Below are 25,918 nucleotides of genomic sequence, written 5' to 3'. Positions count from 1 at the left end.
ACTTTGTAAAATTTAATTTTATGGTCTTCTTCCAAATAAGAAACGCTTGAAATATTAATCACTTTGTTTACATATTTGATGTGCCTAGTTTGATTGAAAGATTCAATATTTGTAGATGGTTGTTTTTGGGATAAAGGAAAGAATTCTCCAGGTTTCTTATTGTGTTATTTGTATACCTCTGTGAATTCAGTGTTTTCCTTTAGGAAATTGCTTTTATCTGTCTGCAGCTTGCTAGCAGGGTTTTACTAAATAAACGTTTAGAAATACTGTAGGCAAAAATGTGAAGTACTCTGGAAATATTGTAGGAAAGCTAGAGAGAGAACCTGGTATTTTTTCAAATGTGTTTTGTTTGTTTTTCTACTTAGGGTTGTGTTTACCTCTGGTATAGATATCAGATGGCGAGCTTTTGCATATTACTCATTATAGGAACATCAGGTTGGTTTTCCTTCCTTTATTTGTGCTCTTCCTCTTCCTTCTCCCTCCCCCTTCTCATCCTGCTGTTGTTTTATCTTTGCAGCATTGTTGAATTTGAGTAGCAGGGCCAGGAATTGATCTCTTGTCCCTCGAGTGTAGCATGAGCTGTGTGCTGGCTTTCAGCAAAGGTTTGGGTAGGATCTGGTTCACAAACACCATTGATTTCTCTTCTGTTCACATGTGGTGAAATCTTCTGGAATGAAACCTTTTGTATGAAATGAAGTCCCCCACCTTCCCATGCTTAGGCGATTTTTATGATACTTCCCATTAGTAATGGGAAGGATTTAAGTAAATGATCACACGTACAAACACTCCTTCCCTGCTTCTCTTTTCCATCGATGTGGAAAGCTTGCTGGAAGCTTTTAAATCATTAACAAATGGCAAAAGCAGCCATGAAAAAGTGTTTCTACCTGGTCTTGAGACAATTAGTAAGTGTATGGGAAGTCGTTCTTCTTCCAGAGAGGCACCAGTCTTTGCTGGTGTAGAGGATTGGGAGGCCTCGAGCAGTGTGTTTGCTATTCTCAGTATGGTGTTGGAAAACAAATTTGGCCTCAGCAAATCTGCGCTGATTGTCCTTTATACTGTTAGCTGGAACAGTCACAGTCTCCCACAAAGATGTCTGGTTGGCATCCCCATTCCAACGGGGGGATCTGTTTTCTGGGAGCTCTGACTTCTGCTCTGTGTGTTTCAGTTGGCTGAAAGGTGGTCTTTCTCTAGGATGGCAATCTCTGTCTTTTTCCAGTGTCCATTGATAACCTTGCCTTATGAGATAGAGTGCACGTCCTGATGAACCTGGATCTGCGTGTGTGCTGAGTGGTCAGCATGTTGCCGGTATCTAAGAGCAATGTTATTTGCTTCTCCCTTGCTGTGAGTTACTGATGTAGGTGTAGATCATTAAATACAATTTTTGTGTTTCTCAGAACTGTCTTGTGAATTCTGAGGATGAAGGAAGATGTAAAAAGAGATTATTAGAAGAGAAACTAAATTAGTGAAGATGAAATTGAGAAACAAAACAGCAACAAGATGTTTCTGAATTTGTAAGTGTGCTTCCTGAATAGATAATTGCATGTAAGTAAATATGCAGATAAGCTGGTGGGAAGAGTAATTGGAAAGGGGTGAACTTAGTAGTAATGTATTTTGAAAAGCTTGTATGAAAAAGGCTACCAATCTCATAATGAAGAGGTTAGAGATAACAAAAGCTTATCTGAGGATTAAGACTGACTTGGTTGAGTGGTTTAAAAGTCAAACGGGATTTTGACACATTTGTACCTGTGCTACTGCAAATGGCAGTCAACATCCTTTTGAATAGAATACGGTGACTGGTTGTCCAAAGATGGATGAGTGTGCAGCTGCTTTTTCTCCCTGGGTGCATATATATTACCCTTTCATGACAGCTTGGATTAAAAATTTAAATTTTTTTTTAATATTCAAAGAAATGTGAGGAAAAAATTTGAATATTAATGTTATTTTAATAAGCATTTATATCAGCATTATGTGTGTGGGGCAGTGGGTAAGGGGAATAGGTATGTTAGTATGCTGCTAGGACTGAGTATGTCAGAGTTGTAAGGAATGTGTTTCTGTGTTTGTTTCAGATGAATATCAGCTGATAATACAGATGCATTTCTTTTATCTGCGAGGTAGACAAACTTGAGATTGAACTGGAATATGAAGCAGTGTTATTTCTCTAGGCATCCTGGTACTAAAGATTCTGTAGGTCACATTTTGCTCTAAGCAACGTCTTTTCAGTGGATTTTCACATATGTAATTATTAGCTCAGTATTTAGAAGATGGTAAATCTTTATGACTATCTTTCTTCAAGTTGTTTTGAATTTACCATATTGTTTGTGTATATCTGTGTTAAGATCTTTGGGACTCAGTGACTAGGTTGATTGCAAACTTTAATACAGAATTTTACATAATTTCCTTTTTCTAGCAAATTGATCTACTCGCTTTGTTTAAAATTTTGTTTATGTATATCTGTGTATGTATTTATAGCCATAATTTATATTTCACTGTAGACTTGGAAACAATGTAGCAAGGGCACATTTAGAGAGGACTAAATAGCACTTCTTAGATGGCAGCATGGAATGTAGTAAATTGCTCTTTAATATTAGATATTAATCTGTCTAACTGCTGCCTGAGTTTTCTACAGATGTTTTGGAGCAAACTAATAAAATGTACCCTGACACAAATATTTTTATAAAAAACAAATAAGAATTAGAAGGAAGGGGTATTGCTAATAGTATTGAGATTAGTTCCTTATCTTCCTCTGTTTTAATTACTTCAGTGGAGTAGTTATTTTAATTTTGCTTACATAAATGAAGCTAAGTGTTCAACTTTACTGCCAAGTATAGTATGAGTGCTTTAAACACGTGGAGTTTGTAGAAGAAACAACCTGTGAAGAAATATTTTCTGAACCTGCTGACAGATATTATTTATCGGTTGATGCAATGGAGTCATATAATAGTAATTTTGTAGTAGTAATCACTTTCTAGAAGGATTTCAAGTTATGGATCTAATTCTCTACTGTCAAATGACCTAGAACTAACACTGAACCTGTATTACTTTTTTGCATGTTGATACATATTCAAAACTGTGTAGGGAAGGTACACTTTTAGGTATAGTATATAGTGGTAGCTTGTGAACCCAGTCTACACAAATTTGATGTGAGCAGAAATAATTCAAAGGTTGTTTTTTTTTCTGTTGGTTTTGGTGCTGTCGTCAGAGCTGTTGTATAAAAGAATAACTTCTTTGTTTTTTAGCCAGAGAGATAAAATGCACCTCCTCTATAGAAGTTTCGTTGTCTCCATCCCTGTACCGTTCCAAGTAATCTAATGTACTGTGCTATGCTGCTAATGAAACTTTTGCATCTTCTTGTGCACAAAGCTGGGCTGTTTCCAAGCTTATCTTATGCATGTCTGAAACCTCAAGCGTCTTGTATTACTCTTTTAAAGATGATACTCAACATTAAGAATGTGTATTCTAGGATTTGGGTAGGATTCATGTACTAATGTGATGACAAACTTCAGCTGCAGATGGATGGAAATGGTTTCATACAGATAGTTATGCCAGCTAACAGTTCACATTATATGTAAAGAGAAAGTGGCAACATTTAATTGCACCTTTAAAAACAGAGAGTGGGAAGAAGTTGTTACATTTTCTGGCAGTAACATTTCTGAAACAAGCAAGCTGGTTGAATCTGAAGAAAAGATATTCTTGACATGAAAGACAAATTTTTTTTAAAACTCTCAGTGCATTCCATGAGAGCCTTTTAAAGCTGTTTTAAATGTTGCTTTTCTTACACAGATGGTGTCTGTGGGGATGGTTTTCGAGGGAGGGTCATTTAAGTGGACAGAATGGTATTGCGCTGTTGTATTTTAACCAGATAAAGTTTCATGGAAACTTAACCAATTTCATATACCACAAGTCTCAGGAAGTACCTCATTCGCATGTCTCTATTAATCTTCAGCATCAGAAAGGGAAGATGTGATCAGAAGTGGAAGTTAGAGAAACCATTGTAATTTTACATCTGAAATACTATTTGTTATGGTATTTCACTGTCATTTAAAAGGGCTGACTTCTAGGGTGTAGGAAATCAGAATGGTGGTGTTTGACATCATCATGTGTCTTTGAACCAGTTTTATTTTGGTTTGGTCATGATTTCATGCTTGTCCTGTTAAATATTGCATTGGCCTTGCTATGGGCTTCCCAAAGAAAGGCTTAGATATGCTCTGAAAAAATTTAAAACTTGTTGAAAACATTTAGCCTCTTTGATAGCTTGAATAGTCCTGATACAGGCTCCAAAGGGAACTGCTTTTACTACCTGTGGTGGAGGATTAAAGCAGAGACTTGGAGAGGAAGAGCAATTGAAGAGAGAAGTAGGGGCCATAATGAAGCAGATAGAGGTGCTGTTGTTGAGGAAGGTTATTTAAATCATCCTCCCATATTACTTGTGTTTTCTCTTAAAACAAAAAAAGTTCACCTAAAAGTATGTTACCAGTGATAGTTAAACAATTGAATTGCAGAGGGAAAAAACCCAAAATGCTAGGATATTGTTCCAAAAGAAGATTAAGCTTAAAATTTATTTTTGTTGGTATGTACCATCATTTAAAAATGGAATACCAACTACCAATTCTGAATTTTTAATACCTTTTTTTCTCAGATAGCCCGTAGTTACAGAGGTAGATGAATGCTCAGTTACAACTTCAAATTCTAGCTTTTAGAATAATTCTACTTTTTCAAATAATCAGTTACCTGGTGTATTTCTTAATATATATTGTGTGTTTTTCTTTGCTAAGGATAGCTCTGGTAGAATGGTGGTAGTTTTTACTTTTAATAAGAAAGTAGCTTCTTTACTGAATTTAAATCAAAACCAAACCCCGTCAACCAGTCAACTGGAATGACTCTGAACTTCCAGGGCAATTGGATATTTGCGTAAGAACTGACTGTCCTAAATTGGTATTTAGGAATATCTTCTGGCCTGTGCCTTAGCAACATTTTGGACTGTGGAAATGTTGATGTTTCAGCTGTTTCATCTTTCACCTTGAAATATGAAGTATATTTCAGGAAGCCTCTTAGTCTGATGCAAGTGAAATGATCCATATTTTTCTTGAAAGCTGAGCACAGAGGCTACCATGAAATCTTACTGTTTGTGCCTATATGTATTAGCGTATTTGAAGTAATTATTGTACAAAAAGTCACTCATGAGTGGAGTAACCTTTTAACAGGAGGGACCTCAGCTTGAAACTTGAAAGAGTAATTTTAGGTTCAGTGTTGACCCAGTTGAGATTTCCTTTTTTTTTTTTTCTTTCTTTTCTGTTTTTTGCTGCTGTGTGAATATCTCCTGTGAGGAGATGTGAAAACAGCTGAGGAAATGGACTGACTATACCCGGAAAACCAAAAGCAAACACGGCGCAATCAGCTCTGCGAAATAAGCTAACTGCGAGAAGGAAGATTTTTCTTTCTGCAAGCTTTATTTCTGATAATCTTAACTACCTCGACTTTATAGAGCAGAGAAATGATTTCTTAGTTGGCAGTTTTCCTGTGTTTTGCCACCTTATTTTAATGGTTTCACCTTAAAGAAATTTTTAAGATATGTATCAGTTATGGAAGTATATTGTAGTGTCTCAGTGGTTTGGTTAATCTAAAATGACTTGATCTTACAAATAAATTAAAGCAAGACATTTTCCTAAGAGTTACTTTTATGCCTTTTCAGTTATTTTGCGGGACTTTGTGACATGTTTACTTGATTTAGAAATATTCTGCATTTGTATCGTAAGTGAAACTTGGTGTGAAAGAGTTATGTTTTTGTTGGTTTTCCTTTTGGAAAAAAAAAAAATCTCTCGCACACCCATCTGTGACACGTGAGAACCTTATTTCCATGTAGCACTGACTGCTATGAGCAGTATGTTGTCCCTCAAGGCATGGCAGACACCACCAAGGCTACACACTGTGTAGGCAAGGAGTAGCTTGCTTGTTTTAGGTCTAAAGGAGAGAATACAGTGCATGTACCAGGGTGGAGTAATGTTGATGAAGATAAGTGAAGGAGCTCAATGTGAATACCTGAATGTCTCCTGATGGAGTTAAGGTTTTAAACTTCTTAATTGATTTTTTTTTTAATGAAGACCTAAATTACTGTAATCATAACAGGTGCTGAAATACCAGTTAAAATTAGCTTAAGTCATAATGATTCCATTGCTTTAACTTGACTCATACAGCATTGAAAATGGGAAGTTGGTGGAATTCTGCAAGTGCAGTTGTTGTGAGCGGCCATTAGGACAGTGGATTCTGTGGACAGGATGCTGGGAAGATAACAGTTTTTTGGGCTCTTCATAGTCAGGTGTTAAACGCCTTAAATTCATTTGGATTTATTGGTTTCTTACGGGGAAATGGCAAGTTATCTCAGCGCATGCAAACTGTTCGTCTGGCTTGTTGGCTTAGAAAGATGGAGGTCGCACTGTACTACCTTCACGTTTGTGTATTCCTTCATCCTACATGGAGTCATGCTTCATGCTACCTAGATGACAGCTGGATAAATTCAGGAAGAGTCACCATGGCTTTTGTAGAAGGAATTCCTGCTTTACGGACTGCGTGAAGTTCTGCTGAAAGGGCCAGCAAATCATGGAGGAGAGGATCCAGTTGATATAATCCACTTGGATTTTCAGAAGAGTTTTGTCAAAGTTTTTCACCAAAGGCATTTTAGAAAACTGAGTTGGCACAGCATGAGAAAGAGTCCTGTCATGGAGAATAATGAGTTAAGATTAAAAATGAGGGTAGAAGTAAATGGTCAGGTGCCATAGCAGAGGCCTATCACCTGTAGAATTCTGCACTAAGCCTTGTAGTGAGGATCATGCTAATTAATGGACTCGAACACAAAGTGGGCTGGACATAATCAGTCTCGCCACCGATACAGACTTAGTGCAGTAAAAGCAAGAGATGACTGAAGGGCCTTAAGTCTTTAATTACTGTTTAGTAACAGCAGATGAAATGCAATGTAGGTAAATGCAAGTGTTGCATGTGCAGGAAAAACAAATCCAAGTTATCATAGAAAATTATGGTGCTAAACTGACTGTTATCGCTCAGTAGAGAAACCTTGGGATTATGACTAGTAGAGCCATGAAAACATCAGCTCAGTGCTTGGCAGCTTTAAAATCAAGACAACAAAAAAAATCTTAATGCAAAATTTTAGGGATTAATAGGAAAGAAATAGTGAATAAAGCAAAGGCGGCATCATAGAGCCACCTTAGAGATTTGTGGAATGGCCATGTCTTAAAGACTGAGGTTTGGTCTGCTCATTTTCTAGAAGAGCTGCAGATGACTCTGAGCAGGGCAACAAGGATGATCAAAGATATGGAAGGACTTCTGCAGGAGATGAGTGCTTGAGTAGACAGGAACTATCTAGTAGGGGGACAGAGATGCCTTTTAGGAACAGTTACTTGGAAAAGAGTAAATTAAGTGCAAAAATCAAGTGAAGTGTAGGCAAATGCCATGTGCATCTCTCAGAACACTTCTGCAGACACTCTTAAATCCTTGTTTGCAATACACCCTTTAAGTCACTGCTGAAAGTACAGTCCTGCCAGTTTTCTTCAATTGTTTATTATACCTCTCCATCTTCCTGATGTGGCTACATTCCTGGGAGGCGTTATTGAGCCAGTGAGTTGCTTCACTCATGGGTTAATCAGGGATTTGTTCATGGGTCTTGTGATCTTTAAAGGCTAACATGTTAAGTGAACATATCACATAACTGGGAAACTGGGATTATGAATATTGCTTTAATAGCAAGGTTCCAAAAGCCAACAGCAGAGTTCTTCCTCCTTCACTTTCCTTGTATGTGTTTATACAACATAAAAGAGCTTTCTGTGGTAGCTGAGGAAATATGCCTTTTTTTGGACTTGTGGTAAGAATGTTCTTAAGTGGTTTCTGCAGTATTGTTTGTATTATTTTGCTTTAAAAGCAGTAAACTTTGGAAAATGGGATATCCATACCCAATTTAGATTTAAGATAATCCAATCTAGCTACAACACTGTGAATGTTAAACTATTTTTCCTCTTCAGACTCATTCTTGTTAAAGAAAAAAGGCTTCCTGATACGGATGGTAAAACAACAGTAGAGATCACTGTATTTTCTGTAACACATCTTGATGTCAGAAATGTTTTCCTGCAGAACTTGCCTGAGGAAATTTCAGACCATTGTTTCTTAATAGACATTGTTCCAGAATGTAATAAAGGTGAATCAGAGACGTTGCCTTTGTTGCACTGCAGCGAGGGTGAGGATATGCTGCTTTTTAAGCCTAAGATAAAAGAAGTGGGAGTGCATACCAAAGGGGAGGGGGTTCCTCAAGCCCTAAATTGTCCCAACTCTGGAATAAGTGGGTGGAAGTGGAGTGTATGTATGAGAGGTGTATGGGTATATATGGATATAGTCTGCAAGTACTGCTGTGGAATTTATCCCCATACAGAAATTTCTCTACAAAGAGAAGCTTTGGACCCCTGGTAACACTTCTATTCCAGTCCTCTTTCCAGGTACTTACTGTCAGGGTAGCATTGCGAGTAGTGATGGTGCTACAGCAGAAAGATGTAAGTAAGGGTAAGGCTTAGGTCTCCCGGGTCTCACCAGCAAATTGACCTAATGGCTGTAGAGAGAAAACAAGATTGAGTAGGTATGTATTATTTAACTGATCTTTTCAGTTCTTCAAGAAGTATTCAGATGCGGATAGGCTTCAGAAGGAGAGCAAACCAGTTATTTTTGCTGTTTCTTCCTGTTTTCCTTGGTTGTGCACACTCTCCCCTGTAATGACGAGGGTTTTCATGTAGAAATGGATAGGATTTGGGATTTGCCTCAATGAACGATGACATAAATTGTTCTAGATTATACATGGTGATTGCAATCATTTACGTTCCAAACATAGGGAAAAACATACATCCTGTCTCTCTCTGTCTCCAGAAGGCATATAGATTTCCTCCATGTGACAGACTATAGATAGTAGTTAAAAAAATCAAATTGTTTTTATAGTTGTGCAACTTTATGAGGAAATCTCACTCTTCAGTGCTGAAGTTTTATTACAGCTAAATGGTGGAGGGGGTGGATACCTTGTCTAAAAATGAAACCAAACCAATACTGCTGTATTCAGCTCTGCTGCATTATCTTTAAGCTTTGATGCACAGTTTTGATACTCTCTTGACTCTATCCATGAGTCATGGACGGAGCATTTCCTTTCCCAAAATGAAAGCAGTGTCCCCAAGCATTCCAGTACTAGAGGGGCTCAGAAAAGCACCCGTACCGTAGCATTGCTACCACTCATCTTTACTTGGCTCGCTGTGAAACAGAATGAATGGACCAAGCAGAAAAGAAGGTAGAAGGGGTATATGATACACTCGGAGCAGACCGAAACAAATTTCAGGTCAGGTTTTTCAAATGCTTCTATACCAGTCTTCTGAAGTGACTTAAGTACACCTGAGCCAAAGGCAATTGCTTCTGTGAGCTAACATGTTTTGTTTTGCAATTGGGATAAGTTAAGAGGATAGTCAATATTCTCAGCTGACTTTTTAAGCCATGGTCATATAGTAGATTTCAAGAGTCACATTGAAAGTAACTAAGTCAGGGGTTTGGGAAGTGCCCAGCTCACTTTGGTACTCTCATTATGACCATTTTCTGCTTACTGCTGTTTAGTTCCTTGTGGCTTGCGTTCTTTACAGACCCGTAACAGTTTGCTTTAGGTTAGCTGTTTTCTCCAGTTAAAAAAAATAAAAAAATAATCTCACTGGGTTTTCAGCTCCCACTTGCATAAAGCTAAGGAGCCACAGTTCTTCATACCGGAACTGTAAGTCTTCATATCTACATTTTTGCTGCCCATTGCAGGATAAAATCAGAAACCTCTGAGTTGTTAGCTAACAAGAACAGTATGAAGCAGAGCTTGTATATACAACATTGAATTCTTCTGAAGTGTGCTATATGCTGTAATTTCAAGTGTGCTTATACAATGGCTTCATTTATAACTGCTTGTAGTTTAAACACATTGTTTTAAGTAGTCAGGCCTATTTTAAATATCACTTTTAAACTTCATAGAAGATAAAAGGTATATAAATATGCCCTTTTCTTCAAGTACTTACTCATATATTTGTTCCCTTGTTGGAAGGTTTGAAGTAGTGACTTAAAGTGGAATATCCACTTCTGGTAAGTCACAGTTTTCTTGCATGGAATATATTTAGCCAGCTACCAAAAAAATGAAAACCGAGTGAAACAAACTATTACTTAAATCCCCTTTTCATTGCTGTATTTAACTCAATCTAAAATACTGTCTGTAGTGTTAGCAGATAAGAGCACAAAAAATGCTGTTCTTTTTAATGTAAGTATGGTTTCACGCATGAGAAGTCCTTTGTAATTTGTAAGGTATGTTTTTTCTTTCTTTCCATCTTTCCTCTTTTGTTTTAACTCAAAGCCAAAGTTTGTGTATGTTAAGCCTTAGTATTATTGATTATAACAAGTACAAGAAATGTTTGAAAAAGAAATGTGACTATACAATATGTTTGAATAATTGACTTTTTACAGGGACACGTACTTTTCACTAAGAAAACTGTCAGTAGGATATTACTTTTGTTTCATTTACCTGTAGGTGATTCTGTCCTCTGGCAATATAAAAACAAATGAATTCAAATATTCAAGCTACTTATTGTAAAAATTTTGTTAAAAAAACAAGACTCAAATGCCTCATTCAGTGTTTTTATTGCTCTGATTTTCCCCCCCACCCGCAGTTATCTGTGTTTCCTGACTGTCATGTTTCATGTCACTTGCTTACAGCTCATGAGGTTACAGACATTTTGTTAGTGCAGTCATGTACGTGCGTTATGGTGAAAGCATCGTCATGTTCCTTCTCTCAGTAGCTTTGTGTACTGAATTCAGGGCTCTAATTAGGTCAGCCGGCGCCGGTACCAACCAAGTCTGCTAGGTGTGATGCAGAAGTAGGTCTTAGTGTCACCCGCGGTCACTGGCATGTGCAAATGCACATTTGTGTAGTGACTTCCCTTTTATTCTTGCAAGTTTTTACCTAGATTCTCTTACCAGAAGCTTTTTTTGGTCATGGTTATTTGTATTTTTTGTCTTTTATCCTTTACTTTCACTTCTACCACTTACCTGTTTTTTTCAGTCTTTCTTATATTCTGTGACACATTTACCCTGTCTCTCCTTTAGAGATTCCATTCTCTTGTCCCCTGCCCCCTGTTTAATTTTTCAAGTTTCTTCCCCCATCTGCACTTGCTTCTTTCTCCTTCTGATAATTGTTTTCATCTTCATGTTTTTACGCACCCATTTCCACATGGGTGTATGTACAAAAGGGGAAGCAGACTGGGAAGAAGAGTTGTGTTTCTGAGTACTTGAGTTCTGGTTGCATGCTTCTGAAGGAGCAGAGAAAAGATTTTGACTGACTTTCTTTGAAATTTGTTTGTTCTGTAGGACCTAGTTAAGGAAGTTTGGGGGTGGTTATTTTATATCCTCGATATCCAGGAGTCTTCTGAGATAAGGCAGCACAGCAGCAGGAGCTATTTAGGTGCCTTCTTAAGTTAAGAGCAACGGAAGAAGTTCCCCTGCTAGAGCAGGTCCTGTGCATGTGTCCTTTTCACACTCCAGAGAAAAGTCAAACAAGACAAAGTTGTGAAAATTGAGCACAGTTCTACCAGGAATTAAAATAAAACAAAAAGAGAGCAGGAGGAGGAAGGAATCTTTAGAAGTCCATTCTGGCAGCCATCTCCAAAAGGCACTGGCTGGTCCTTGTTGCTTCTCAGGCTGCTTTCTTACCAATAGTGTCTGAAGCAGCATTAGCAGTGGTGGTGGTGGTGTATGGACACAGGAATGTAAACGTGATCCTTGGGATAAAGCTATGCTGTAAATAAACACTCTTGGCATTTTAATAATTTGATCCTTAAATTTGTTAGATTGCATACACTTGAGCAGTGTTGTCAGAATTTTTTGTTAGGTTCTTACTGAAATCTCTGGCAAAACTTTCAGCAGCACTGGAAAGGTTGGAATAGGTTTGGGATGGTCAAAATGACTGCTGTGTTAGATGTCTTTTCAGTGTCATGATATCCATGGGCCATTAAGTCTCCTCTTCTAGTTATTTGCTGACATCCATTAAAATGTCAGATAATTACAATAAGTCTCCTAACCTTGGATTACTCTGGAAGGAAAATATTTTTCTTGATGCATACTTAACATAACCCATCATTTTATGGTCACGTTGGCATGTGTATTATGAGTGCAGTACTCGAAACAACTAGTTAATAAGTAACGACCAATCTGTAGATAGAGCAGAGAGGGTGAACAAACAGGTTGTATTTAACGTTATTAAACATGTTATGGTAATTAGCATCTGAAGGCATTAGAAAGATGAGGGCTTTGTAGCGCTAGTCATTGTAACGACAGAACAGTGAGAGCTTCTGCCCCCAAAATACTGTGCTAGTAGATAAGTTTGTAAATTTAGATAAACATTATTAAGATGCTGAAAAGTGGGATACTCCATTAATAGCTTGGAACTATTTGTTTGTTAAGTAGGAAATAAAATGGAAGCTCATTATAATTTTCATATAAACCCAGGAGTCTGAGGAGTTAAAATGGCAGAATGTAAATGTCATCTGTATTTAACACACAGAGTGGTGTGGGGGTTTTTTATTGTTTGGTTGTTTTTTTTGGTTTGTGATTTTTTTGTTTTGTTTTGTTTTGTGGTGTTTTGGTGGTCTGGGGTTTTTTTTGTTTGGTTTTGTTTTGTGGGGTTTGTTTTTGTGGGGTTTTTTGGGGTTGTTTTTTTTTTTAGGCACATGGGGTGAGCAGAAAAATCTTAATTTAAAGCATGAACAATTTTCTGATTTTTTTTTTCCATAATTCCATTGATGTCTGGATGCTTTCCCATACTTATTTAGAGTGATAATCATGAAGAAACTGTTGCCAACTTAGAATATGGTAGAGTGGATGCTTGCTTAATACTGTTGAAAATCAGCCAAGACGTATCTAATTAGGGACTGAAGCGTTACGTTGTATGGTTTTATTTGTGGAATTCTTGATTTATCAATGGTATATGTTCCTATGTAATGAACTCTGTAAGTACAGTAATTATGTATGGTAACGCATGATTCAAATCTTACTTTTAATTAGAGAATAAGAAGTTGAGAAGACAAACTGTTTATCAAGATGGAAACATGAGACTTGTTTTCCAGATTAGTCTCTAATAAAGTTAGGTCACCCATATTTACATTACTGTAATTTAAAGAGTATTGCCATTTTCCCAATCTTTGATTTGTTAGATGACAGCCATCATTAAAACACACATTTTGCTTAAACATGAATTTATATGAGCTAGAACTGGAATCAAGACTATTTTTCTGTTTCCAACATGTATGTATGTGCAAAGAATTTAAACTGATTTTTTAATTTTTTTTTATTTATTTATTTGATTTTAGAATACCATCCAAGCTTACTGAATTTATCAGATGAATACCAGCTGGTGCAACTGACAGCCAAAACTAGAAAAATAACCTCATTTAAAGATGGAAATCCCTATTCATGAGACCATTTCAGAGTTGTTTCTTTCTGGCAGGACTGGTTGAGCAACCTGTGCTGATCATTGGTGTAGTGTATGGTTTTCAAAGACAGATGGTCATTGTGTTTAATGTCTGTGTATTAATGTTCTGTTGATAAAAGTGTGAGTAAGTTGTTAATTTCTCTGGGGAAATGTAACTAAACTGTTGAGATCAGGGTACATGTGACCTATACTATGTTTGGTTTAGAGGCTTCAAATTCAATTAGCTTTGCAAAATTGCTGTGAATCTTTACCTGCTCAAATGCAACGTCTGCTTGCTTAGATTATGGGAAAAAAGATTGCTTTGTTTGCTCTAGGATGAATAGAAAACTGGTCTTATATTTTGTCCTGTTAATTGGAAGTTTGCTCAGTATTGATGTTAAATATTTTCAAATACAGAATGGATGATATTCCTCTCCAGATAGCTCAACAGACTTCTCAAGCTTGTTACTGTGAAATCAAACTTTCTAGTATCATTTCATACTATACCGCTTTACAGCTGTAGTCAAGTTGCTATGGAAGGCAGATTTTCTGTCTTTGTTTCTTAAATCTTAAAGCTTTTAAGTCTTCTTTCTGTTGTGGATTTTAGTTTGTCAGGAAAGCATTGCAGCTGGAATGTGCAGTGCTGTACCTGAAAGTATTCGTTCCTTTTGTAGGTACTTGTCTTCTGGGTTAGAACAATGGGAGGGTACTTAATCTGTCAGCTAAAAGTGTTGACAATAGTGTGATTTTTTTTTTTTTTTTCATAAACTGTTCTTACCCGTTTCAATAATTCTTAGCTTAACTAGGAGCCCTTCTTTAGGGTAGTCAATTTAGCTAGCTTTTATTTTATGCCTTTTTTTGGTACACTCATGCACTAGGGTGTACATATTTAGAAACTGAGTTTAACTTGTGACCATATACTTATGTGTTTAACAGAAGATGAGAAAAGCTCATTTTAAGAAATCATCTGTAGCTAGATGTGAAGGATGTTAGAGGCATGGTGAATGTGTGTCTTCTTGCTGTTTTACACAGGCTGTTTTTTAACGCATTCTTCTGCAGAAGAATTGAGTACAGTTATTACCTACACAGATATAACCAAGAAATTATTTGGGACTGCAAAGCTGCAGATTGACTGCTTTGTGTCTGAATTACTTGATTACCTCATCTACTGAGCATGCTAAACCTTAATTCTTGTATTCCCTAGCTTTTTGTTTACTTGGTGTTATGACATTATCACTAACTTGTAATTTTAAATAGCATTTCTTTGTTTTCTTATTTTGGAAATTGCATAATGTCCTTTCATTCACTAGTGTTTGAGCAGCTTCGTCCGTGATGTGTTCATTCAGAAATTGTCTGAATCAGTGAGAAGTTCCCATATGCAGAGAATTATCAAGAACTATTTAAAGGGGTTGATTTCTGTTATACCAGATAAAGTTGAATAAAGTGATGGATATACTGGAACAGTAAACACAGTGTAGGAAGTGTATAGTTGAATTGATACTGCTCTAGGCTGATGGTTGTTCAAAAGAAAAGAAATCAACAGTTGGATGCAGTGTTAGCAAATGCTGTTTTGTATCACAGAATGGCCTTCTGAGATTCTCAGTATTTCTTGTTTCTGTTTGTGTTGTTCCTGACAAACTACCTGATTCTGTTGACAAAAAGCGTTCCTTAGATTTGATTTTTTTTTTTTTTTGGCATTGTGGAACTTAGGAACTTCCTATTCCTAGATCATGTTTTAAATTTGCAAACTTGGATGGCAGTTGCGAGTCATTAGCTGGCTATTCCTAGTTGGCTTTTACGGGCAAAAATCCCAGTTGGCAGTAATTGGCTGCTTCAGTGATGGCCAAAGGCAGAATGAATATGGAGACTGAACCACTTTTTGCAGTTGGTAGGACAGTGCTAGACAGTTGTTCTGTGCCTGTGTTACCAATACCCCACCTTGTGCTTGTGGGAAGCAAACAATAGTCAATTATTTGTATTGGTTTTTGGAGATAAGTAAGGGTGAAGGAGTAGGACTATTACCTTCTCTCTGCCAAGTCCAAGAGAACTGTCTTGGAAAAAATATACTGATATATTTTAAAAAAATTACTCCTTTTTTTTTTTTTAATTATATTATTACTTGCAGCCATACCACAGGACAAAGGTTTTAAAACCCCAAACTCCTAGAATATCTGGAGAAATCCTGACTGTGTGTTGCTTCTGATTTGAAACACACCATAGTTGTGATTTATGTGTTTAATCAAGAGGGAATAATTCTAAAATTGACACCCCCCAAACTGTTTGTATATTAGTCTTTAATATATTTGTTATGATACAACATGTCAGAATTTGTAACTTTCATACAGCTAAATAGTGGAATTTACAAATGTAATTAGAGGGTTAAAGGCATTTAAAGAATAAAAGCACTTTAATGACATTCAGTTTTTATTGACAACCCACTAATATCTGCTGGATTCACATAAAGATTTCTAATGTAATAATATGAGCAGATGAAAGCTCTGCTATTTAAAAGCTCAATGCAGAGCATATTCATCAAGTATGCTCTCTGAATACAGATGGAAAGTTATTGAGCAAATTATGGGTAGTCAGCACTCATCTGCAGCTTACACCGCATAAGCCATATTCTACTCTTTGTTTTGCAGGGTATCATATTAAGAGAGATGTATTAAGAAGATAGATGGCAGCAAACTGAAATATTTATATGGAGTTATTTTTAGTTATTCCAAAACTCCCTGCATGTTTTCAGTTTTCCAAAAATTGTAACATAGCTGCTTTTGAAAGAAAAAAAGTCTCTTTACCCAGTCACCTACTGGAGGTGTTTGCAAGTACCTAGTTTTTGACCAGTTAAAAGAATTGTAGAGAATGCTAAATAAGTGTTTTAAGATCCTTTCTTCTTCTCTTTCTTCAGGATCTGAGGAGTATAGGGGTTTTTGTGAAGTAATGCCCAATAAAAATCTTCCTTGATCTGAACATATTTGGGTTTGGCCTCCATATGGGCTCAGTTAAGTTTCGTAACTGTGGTCTGTTGCTGTATGTGGTTGGACACTCATTCAGAAATTTTTAGCTGGGTCTTTGTAACAATATAGTTTCTACAGCGTGCAAATACTCAGGCAGTTGGATGATGTAGCGTGCAAGCAGAAGTTTGCAGAACCCAGCAAGGGAGTTTGAAGAAGGAAAAGTCATCTTGCAGAGTGGTGCGAGGCAGCCTGAGGTGCAGAGTCCAGGTTACGGCTACGCATGAGCTGAAGGAGACTCCAGCACAGGTCCCGTAGCCAGGGCGACGTCGGCCGAACAGACCCTTCCCCTGTGCTGTATCAAGAATCGCTTTTAGTGCTGTGGGGTTAGAGCTGCGTTTGCATGTTTTCCTTGCTTGACTGATGGAAACAGCCACGATCCTGGTGAGCGTCATATGCTGGTTACTAGCTCTTTAGTTATTTTTCCACAGAGGTGAAAAATTGAAAGCAGGGGAGATAATTGGCAACCCTGAGAAATAAGATAGGATTGCTTCATGAATTTATGGAATGTCTTACAGTTTTATATACAAAATTATTCATATAAGACCATCTGAGAAGTTCCTGTTAAGGTTCTGGAGAGTAGTGTGAATTACAAGTTAAGCTGTCAATTACTTTTCAGTATCCTCTTGCAGTAGAATAAAAAGAACCTCTACGGAAGTGGTTGAACATTATTCTACTTTGCTTTAAACTTGCAAATGGAAGGTGGTTTCAATTTACTTTTATTTTTTTTGTTTGTTTGTTTGATGACAAATGAGATGTGTCTGTATTTCCTTCTACTTGCTGTTTCTCAAATGAGACTTCTAAAAGAATAGATTGGTAAAGCCTGTAACAATTATCGTCACCACAGACAAACACACATGCTGGTGCTAAAATAGGTGCTCTGGTCTTTTTCAATAAGTAGCAAGAAACATTTCTTGTGGCTCTTTGTTGATGAACTTAGTGTAAGTATGTGATGACAGAGCAAAGGGCCAGGTACTGAACTCTTGATTTAGTTTTGAATTCCTTATGGGAGTTGTGTTTATGTAAGGATTGAGTTTTAAAAAAAAACACTGAGGGGAGGTTGCAGGATTTTAACAGGAAAGCTTGCTGGGTTGAAGGAAAATACGTGGAAATAACATATTACTTTATAAATAGTGTACTATATGATGTGCATCAAAGGGAATTGTTAACCTGCTTTTCTCCTCCTCCCATTTGAAAAGCGGTGAGAGGGAAGAGTCAAGTGACCAAAATTAGTATTGATTAACAGAGATGTAAAAACATGAGCATTAACTTTTTAACCATGATGTTAGAGGGCGGGGGCTGTCTGATAGCTTATACAGTATACTCTGGAAAAGTTGTGAGTTTATTCCTGGGATGAGATTATTTACAGTTCATACGTGCAGCTAGACAAACGTGGGACACGGTAGTGTGTTGAGAAGATGCTACTAAAATCTGTTGTGTTGGTTTTTTTTATGTCTTCCAGGACTTTCAGTGAATGGAAGAAGACACTTTTTACTAGAGATTTAACTTGTCTAAAGATATCAAGGTAGGAGAACTTTTTTCTCACAGTTCCACATTCTCTTTGCAGTAGTTATTGTTTAAATAGAATTGAAATTATCCTCTGTTTCTTTGTTAATCTGTGATTACCTAGAGTTGGAGCATGGGCACTGTCTTCCTATATCAGTTTTACCAATTTTTAACCTGATTATTTCTGTATTTAGAGAAAAAGGTGTAATAGCTTTCATGTATTAGTGTTTGATCATACTCTGTCTTTTCGTACTGGAGGTGATGAACAGAAACTGACGTAATAAAAATACTTCTTTATGTAGAGTTCTACACTACTTAATGAGTTCATTCTAACTGCTAATTAAAATATTTATACTTTTTTGTAACCAGAACGTGTAAGAGTGACACAGCATTCTATATAAATGTACTTTGGTGTTTTAACTTTTCCCGTTGTTTTTTGTAAAATCCAAAATCTTCTGTGTTCTGAGAAGATCTCCAGTGCTTGCCAATGGATTGAACTTCAGTTCCATATTGAATATTCTTGACAGTTGAGCAGGTTTGCAGAACAGGCTTACAGCAGCTCCTTAATTAGGTCTGCATTTTAATATGTGTTTTTGATCATTTAAAAAATTAAGAAAATAATTCCATGTTTCCTTTACTCTCTCAATATAGTCAAGTGCTGTAAAATTTCCTGCCACTTCATACATTGCCTAGTCTTTTGTTTCCATTTTCTGTCATAACACTGGATCTTCAAAATTAACTTAAGATTGATAGGAGCCTCAAATAGAACATGCAGTATGTAGCTGGTGTTTTTTTGAGTGACGGATTTTTGGCTGCTCTATGTCATAGCTAAAAGTTGAAATGCAAGTGGTTTCTGATGGAGAAACTTGCTGCGCTTCAATCTTTTGATGGTTTGGGGCAGAATGAGGATTGTTGATCCTGGCAGAAACAGGCTTGTTGATTCCAGCTATAGAAAGTGCACTAAAACTTCTTTCTAAGGCAGACAGTTTAACTAGACTCAACTTCTGCAGAACAGTGCCATGTTTTATTTCAAGCTTTAAGTACTTAGTTCAAATGGTTGTTGATGGAGGCAGCTATTAATAATATTTAAAACCAAAGCAGTAATTTTTACTGTTAAGGGCAGCACAGAAGACACTAAAAGCACTGAAGACGAGTTGATGAAAGTGAGGTGGTTGTATTCCTAACTTTTCTTCAGTTATCATTTTTCTCGGAGGCAGTATAATTGACTTTGTATATGGAGAAAGTAAGTGTCCCTCATGAATTCAGCCTGTATCATTAATCTAGAATTAGAAACCAGGTTATGCAAAATAATAAAGCCCTGTTCAAAATTAAATTTCCTTAATTTCAAGGTCACCACGTTTTCATGTTCAAGAGAGAACTGGTTCTGACTTTTGACTTTCTTCTAGTGAGTGATTACATTCTTTCAGTAGTGTTTCTGATCTCATTTTAAATAGCTATTTAGGTTTTTTTGGTATTAAATCACCACACTTAAATAAAAGTATTGTTGGAGAAATTTTTTTCCCAGGAGAATAAATTGAAACCTTGAGCAACAAGTTATAGTTGCAAAGTATATTTGTTAGTATTCTGTGATGAGCAAGCTTATCCTACCAGAATTGCTGTTGTTTGAGAATGGTAAGGTTATCTAGATTCAGAGTCATCATAAGCTGCCCATCAGTGGCATCTCTCTCTTCTAGCAGTTGTGCTTTTATTCTTCATCTCTCTTACTAGAAGTATGACTCTGTTCTAGACAAAATGAAAAACAAATGTCTCCTGTTAATGGAGGAGAGGGAACTCAAGCCTACATAGAGTACATCTGTGCTGAGTGATGAAGAATTGCACCTTTCTGGTGGTGTCCTCCTGCTGCTGCCTTACAGCTCCAGAAGCAAATAGCTCCTTCAGCCTAGCACTGTTGCCCAGCTAATTAGTCCTCTGGAAGTGCTGTTTTCCAAACACAGTACAAAAATGAGCTGTTCCTCAGAGTAAGTTGTATGGGTTTTCATAATAATACAGTACTTGTCTCATTCCTCTCAGGCTCTAACTGTATAAAAGTTACCTCTGAACATAAACACCACAGACTTTAAGTGAACATAATCACCACAGACTCATCAAGAAATACGATTGGCCATATTTACCTTAGGGCTGTTGTTGGGAACTCCACGTACATGGGAATATTACCATGTTATGCTCTCAGAATTACTTTTCAACTGCAGCATTAAAGGCTGCTTTATTTTGCGAAAATAAAAGCAGAGATTGAAGCTGAGTTCCTGCTTCCTTGTGAAACACTGTCACATTGGCCTGCTGCGCGCTTGTGTGGTATGAATGCTGTTATATGTTTTGCCATCAAGCATACTTGAAAAAGCAAAGACAGTAGGGGCACATCTAGCTGCTTACGGGAGGAAAGGAGAGAGAACAAATGCAGGGGCTCTTGAGTTATGGGGGTTAGTGGCAGGATCTGTAGGAAAGGTAGTCAAGAGATCTCTTAAGTATTTTGATGAGGAGGGGCCAGAAGGGATGGACAGATAGACCTTCATGTCAGGCATCCCCCATCATAATAATTACTGTTCAGGCTTTCATGAGGGAAATAATTTTTGTTCATACTCAGTTGATCTAAAGCCTATTAGAGAACTTTGTCTAATAAACCCTTAATTGCTTAAAAACCTGTAATTGGTAGGGTTTAGTCCTTTTAATTCTGTTTTTGTTTTCCTTTTTCCAAATAAGCCTAGAAGTTCTTGGCATTTTTGCTAGATTACAACAATGCTTTTTTCATCCCTAAAGTTCCTGGAAATACTTAATGTCTAATTTCTGCTACTGTGTTTTAAATCTGCATCGACCAAGCTTATAAATATACGTTTCCTTTGACTTCAGAGTTGTTGTAATCAGTTATTCACACTCTTGTTGTGAGTCAGAGCTGTTATGTGAGGCAGAGAGTTTAATGCATTTGATCGTCATGAAGTTTGTGGAGCTTCTGACATATACTGACAATTATCAGTTACGATGTGTGGCAGTCTAGTCTTCCTGTGAATGTCGGGAGTGCTGCTTAAATGTGCTCTTCTGGGCTACTAGTCCTCGTCATTAGGTTGTCTCTTGAAACATCCTCTTGAATTTCAGGGCAATTTAAAATTAGAGTGCAGGTTAGACTCTGAATAATTTATTTGAGGAGCATGAGAAGTTTCAGTCTAGCAGCTGTTATAAGCGAATGTGGAAGAGATTTCTGTGTACAATGTATGTTATACAGGGAGTAAATGCTTGAAAGCCTAACTCGGTTTGTGTTGTGTGTCTTCCTTTCATTTTTCAATTTCTTTAATCTTGTGATAATTAGCTTTATGAATCTGTCACTTCTTTTAAAAAAAATCCTTGTTACCGATTCCTTTCTGAAGTTTGAATGCTCTTTGAAAACAGTTCATTAATTTGTGAAAGGTTAGAATTTTTGTTCAGAAAATGTTAATTTAGTCTTTACATGCTGTTAAATCCTGAAAACTAATATTCAGAAAGGTACCTTTTTTTGGCATCTTAATATGCACTACTTATTATACATAAATCTTAATTTCTAATGTAGTGAGTTCAGCTTCCTTCATGAAAGGAGATGATCTGGTGCTACCAGGAACTTTTAAAATAGAATATTTTATGAGTAACAAGCTTTTTTGTTATTTTGCATAACTGAGTGTGTATTTTCTGCCAGAGGACTTTTTTCTTTTTCAGTAAAACACATAAGGAATTCCCCTTTTAAAAAAATCTTCTTTCCATCATTCCTATTGGGAATTAATGGAATATGTATTAAAGAAGTGTGATGGCTCAGGATCTTCTGAGATAGGCAGAAGCAAATAAATAAGGGAATAAGCAGCGAGATATGGACTAACCATATTTCTGATTGTCAGTACAGAATATTGTCATGGTATTTGTCAGCGGTAAAAGTACAGAAATTAAGGCTTGTCTAATGAGTTTGTTTTTAAAACTTTATTTGTCATATTCTTCTGTGTATGCTCCATTGACTTGGTGCTGCCAAGTCCTGATTCCAATTTACAAAGTTTTGTTTCATCTTCAGTGATAAAGTCTGATAGAAATGAAGTAGGAATGCCTGCCTGCCTTCTGCACTCAATAATCAAAAGGGGTTTGTCACAGTGGGCTTTCAACGTTCACGTTTGGGTGGGACTATACCACTAAGCCGTATTATAATGCTTCGATCTACAGCTTGGCAAAGCATTGCATGGAGGTAGGATGCTGCAAGATTTATACTTTTTAAGCTCTTCTGAATTTTGGAAGTGGTTTGTCACTGATGGATGTAGTGATTTCTCATTGAAAAATGTGTTATGGTGGAAGGTAGCAAATACTTCTTATTTGTATCTATCTATTTATAGATATAATGTTTTAAGAATTTTTGACTAGGTAGTGTTCATAAACTTCTGCTGAATATTATGAAGGTTCTGGGAGTAAATTCTGTCTTAATTTGCTACAGTGTGAGCTGCTGCCTGAACTGGGATCTCATGGTCTGGCACAGAGGTGCTCTTATTTACAGGCTTTTATTTCACTTACTTTTAAACCACAAATTAATATACGAAGAAAGAGGTAGCTGACAGAATTGTTGAACCACCTCCAATTTGGAAGTATGGGCTTTTTTTTTTTTTTCCTAGTTGTCCATTTCACACATTCAGTTAAAGCTCTGTCGTGGCTGTGCCCTGACTGTACTCATTAGTCTGCCGCTCTGAACTACTAAAATCTGTGAACATCACCGTCATGCACAGGCAGCCTAATTGGGCTTTCTCCTAGCTGAGATTTCAAGGAGAATTGTGAATGTGTATAAAGAAATCTGTTTCTTTTAAAATGTTTGGAAGACCAAAATGTTGACAGTTATTTTACTTTCTAGAAACAACTTCAGAAATGTCTGTCCTTTTACATAGCTGTTTTCACTATGGAGGCAAGGCAGAAATAAAATTCGTGAGAAATGTGCATTGCACATACGACTTAGATTGCATTCCCTTAATACTGTTGTGGTTAGAAGCTTTTCATTATTGGAAAAAACATAGATTATAGTTCTACTCTGAAAAGTATGTCTTTAATAACATCTAATGCTAATTTGCACAAAACTTGACAGCAGTGGCCAAGTAATGTTTGTACGTCTCATTGGACATCAAACACTTTTTTTGAAAAAGAGCTTAGCTTTACTAATCAGCTTTATATAAAAAATAATTTTATTTTTAGTGAGGTGATCACAGAAGAGGAAAATACTGGGATCTAGCTGTTTTAGTGGTGGTATATGGGGCAAAAATAATTTGCTTTGATTTTGAAATTCCATGTCTGATAGACAATGACTTTCCCTAGGAAATCTCTATAAAGAAGCAAAAATTACTTCTGTGGGCTGTAATAATGTGTAGCCACCCAAGACGTGAAGTAGTTTTCACAGCCTGTCTACAAATTCTGTCTTAAAATTAAGAAAACAAAGAAATAGGCCTTAGTCATCCAGGAGGATTTAATGAGATATTGCAGACTTGTTTAAGCTTAGCATTTGGTGTAAAGTTGCGGCTTGTAGCGTTCAGTCTGTCTCTACTCCCTTGCCTTTTTTTTTTCCTTATTGTATTTGTACTACTGCTTTCTCATGCTCCAGAAACTGTTTTTGTTTGTGTATTTCATTGAAATCTAGCTTTGTTAGAAGATAAAACAACATGTGGCAGAGTCTGTCTATACCTAAACCAGAAAATTCTTGAGCTGTTTTTTAAAAAAGCTACTTTTGTGAAGTGCCACTGATACTATGCAACAGAGTTCATAGAGATAGTGCCTTTTTATTGATCTGCTGATACTGTTTGGAGACTTTTGCTCGCATAATATCTTCATTAGATTTGGTAAAGTTACGAATGACAAGCTAAATGACAAAGTGTAGTAGCTCTTGGTTGCTGTATTTGATGATAGCAGTATCCCATGGCAGTGGGAGTGTAAAGGATCCCCATCAGCATACTGTGTTTTTAGCTTCTGCTGACACAGCTGCTTGCGAGACTGGAGAAGAGAATTAACCTGGACTGTAAGATGTATTGAGGAGTTCGTTGGGAATATGAAAAAATGTCTGATCCAGCTCCTTCTAATACTGTAATACCATTTGCTATTTAATCCTTCTAATTCCATGAACTAATATGACCAACAGAATTCTTAATTTAGAGTACCTATTCTTAAATATTATTTCTGGCTTATTATTAGCTAAACAGAGGAGGACCTGTGACCACATTTGCGCAAAGCCACAAAATAAGGTGGCTGTGCATGTAAAAGAAAAACAGCAGTTGATTTTGGTGACCTGCTGATTCTGCTACTCTATATTGTGAAAACCTTAACTAATCAGGACATAAATTTACTGAATGCTTACACTTGGAGTACTACAACATTGTCTGTAAGACACAGTGAGAAACCACGTCATGAGTTGATGCTAAACTAGGTCTATTACTAAAAGGCCTTTCTTTCCATCTCTCTCCTGTGCCGGTCACTAAAGATCTAGCAGTCCTCTGAGGCTTCTAGGTGAGCTCTGAGAATATGGAATTAGTCCTTGAGACATCCCATAGCTGGCAACTCAGGGTCTTAATGCAAGACATCAATTCTTTCTCTACTCCATGGTTCTTTGGAGCAGATTCATGGAGGCTCCATATATGCCCTATGCAGAGACTTAATTAAATCCCAGTAGCAGCACAGCAACTTCTGGCACAGTTTGCCACGTGAAGGCTAGAGGTAGGCATCATTAGCAGTCATCCTCACCTGTGGCACTGTTCAGGCTCAGTCCAGTTGGCTCCTTCAGCATAATTAGTATTAATGAGGTTATACCTCAGCACTGATGGCACAGCTCCACTCGGTTCTCTTCTCAGTGCAAGCTGATGAGGGGATCATCCCTAAACCTCCTTCTTAATTCGTAGGAACTTTGAAGTTTTGGGCTGTCCACTGACTACCATGAGAGTTTGATTGTGAGGAAAATGCCATTATAAGGATTGATTGTCCTTCCAGACTTAGATGGGACTCAAAATGGATACCTGAGAGCTGCTTTTTTAAAACAAACAAGAAAAGAAAAAGAAAAAAATCCTACGCTTTTCTGTAGTGTTTTTTTTAGCAGGAGCTTTCTCCTCTACCCTAGTCTCACCAAATGCTGGAAGATTGTTATTTATTTACCTGTTTTTTTACCTAACTCTGAAATAGCAAGCTGAGTACTTTACAATCCCCTTTTGCCTTTCCACCTGCATTGGCTAACTAGTATACAATGCCACAGGTAAAAGATGAAAAACAGGACGTTATTCGTGGCTGGTGATAGTCAAAGTCTGATGTTACTCTGTCCTCAGCAGTGGAGTTGATTCTGATTTACTTTAGCGTGAACAGAGAATCAAACTTAAAGTCTGCAGGTTACAAACGGTACCATTGCTTAACTCACTGGAGTTGCACACTCTGAGTATGACTTCCGTGGGAATGCTTTCAAGATCTTACTCAGACATGTGGCACTATGGTCACGGCGCTAGGTTAGTTAGGGCAGGAAAGTTAGGTCTGGGTAGAGGAGCTCAGTGCAGGGTGCATTATCTGCCTACAGAAGGGATAAATTCTTAATCAGTTAGCCACCCCTTTGCTCCGTGCTTCACCATTCCAGCTGCACTCCCAGAAGTACCTCTGTTTGCTTGTTGAAACACAGTTGTGTATTCTTGCAAGCGCGATGCGTTAGTGTGAATTATTATTAACCCTGCTAGCTGGTGAAACTTTTTCTCCTTATTTTTACATATTACTGTCACAGAGCAGAAAGAAACTACCTCTTCTTGTTTTGCTTGTCTTGGAAAAATGTTGCTAGGGGATAGTTGTTTAAACTTTTAGGGAAAAATTAACTTCATTGTGGCTATGACACTTGGCTTAATATAAGAACCACTTGAGTCTG

At 37.0% G+C, this 25,918-nt stretch overlaps 1 protein-coding gene across 17 annotated transcripts in view; it reads left to right on the top strand.

Annotated features, from left to right (window-relative positions):
• The window catches only part of TANC2 (tetratricopeptide repeat, ankyrin repeat and coiled-coil containing 2), a 288,324-nt gene that overhangs the window by 46,153 nt on the left and 216,253 nt on the right, over positions 1-25,918 (top strand). For 14 of the 17 annotated variants that reach the window (XM_069786690.1, XM_069786691.1, XM_069786705.1 and 11 more), the window contains one exon: positions 17,996-18,058. The exons of 1 other annotated variant lie outside the window; for it this stretch is intronic. The gene's annotated coding sequence lies outside the window, so the exon portion shown is untranslated. Of the gene's footprint in view, positions 1-1,415; positions 1,512-17,995; positions 18,059-18,479; positions 18,611-25,918 lie in introns of those variants that run through there. 2 more of the 17 variants (XM_069786692.1, XM_069786693.1) reach the window with 2 other exon arrangements.

Source organism: Haliaeetus albicilla, chromosome 7, assembly GCF_947461875.1.
Source record: "Haliaeetus albicilla chromosome 7, bHalAlb1.1, whole genome shotgun sequence".
Taxonomy (NCBI): domain Eukaryota; kingdom Metazoa; phylum Chordata; class Aves; order Accipitriformes; family Accipitridae; genus Haliaeetus; species Haliaeetus albicilla.
Note: the sequence above shows the minus strand (reverse complement) of the source record. Positions and strands in the feature narration are given on the sequence as shown.